This window comes from Brassica oleracea, chromosome C9 (genome assembly GCF_000695525.1).
Source record: "Brassica oleracea var. oleracea cultivar TO1000 chromosome C9, BOL, whole genome shotgun sequence".
Classification (NCBI taxonomy): domain Eukaryota; kingdom Viridiplantae; phylum Streptophyta; class Magnoliopsida; order Brassicales; family Brassicaceae; genus Brassica; species Brassica oleracea.
Genome location: NC_027756.1, coordinates 32,979,634 through 32,980,646, shown reverse-complemented (window position 1 = coordinate 32,980,646; position 1,013 = coordinate 32,979,634). Strand labels below are relative to the sequence as shown.

At 46.7% G+C, this 1,013-nt stretch overlaps 1 pseudogene; it reads left to right on the top strand.

The window, feature by feature from the left end:
* The first annotated feature begins 515 nt into the window (after positions 1–515).
* Positions 516–1,013, top strand: part of LOC106314816 — an 8,049-nt pseudogene continuing 7,551 nt past the window's right edge.

Sequence of the window (1,013 nt, the reverse complement as noted above, 5' to 3'; positions counted from 1 at the left end):
GGTCCATGGACTTCGGGTTTAGTATCCCATACCTCATTGAGTGACATCCCCGTTACTCACCCCCTCATTTACCCCCTTGCAGGTGAGGCTGATGAGTAGGAGATTGATCGGACAGCTGGTGCTTTAAGGCATTTTCCTTTATTTTATTTCTCGGACTTATATCTATTATTTCGACGATTATTTCAGTTATTTCGACTATGGTATTTATGGATTTATTTCGTTATTTATATGAAATTCGACTTTCAGACCTTTTACGGATTTGAGATATAAGTTGTTGATTAGTAGCACGCCAGTCTCGAGTATTGATGAGATGGGTATTACAATTTGGTATCAGACCGGGGTTGTGTCTCGGCTTTGACCCGGGACGCCGGTTAGGGGACCTGATTTGCAAAGATTTTTTTTAAGTTTTCAACGGTTTTCAAAACTTAGAAGCACCTTTCTGTTCGGTTATTTTTCAGCAATTGTTAATGATCTTATTTAACAGAAATTAATCGTTTCGTCCATTCTCTTTCCAGATGCCGCCAAAAAGAGGAACTAAGCGTACTCGCACCGTCAGGGTCAGAGCTGATGCTCGTGAAGTTGTGGATGATCAGGGTGCTACAGGAGGTGTTCAGGCAGAGGGTGTGCAGCCTGCAGCCCCACCATTTGATCAGGCTGCACTCATGCAGATGGTTCAGCAGGCAGCTACCCAGGCTGCTATTCAGCAGGTTACGCAGGAAGCTGCTCGTGTAGCTGCACAAGAAGCTGCCCATGTAGCAGCACAAGAGGTTGCCCGTCAGTTGGCTGCTGGCCAGCAGATTCCACCGCAGCAGATTCCACCGCAGCAGATTCCACCTCAGCAGATTCCACCTCAGGTTCCTGTGCAGGGGGTTCCAGAACAACAACTTCCTCAGGGTTTACAGCAACCACCACTACCACCACCTCCACCTTTACCGGTTTACCGTGTTTATGATGAGAGGTTTTACAGACTTACGACTCAGATGCGGAACATGGATATGGAGCATTTTGGGGGA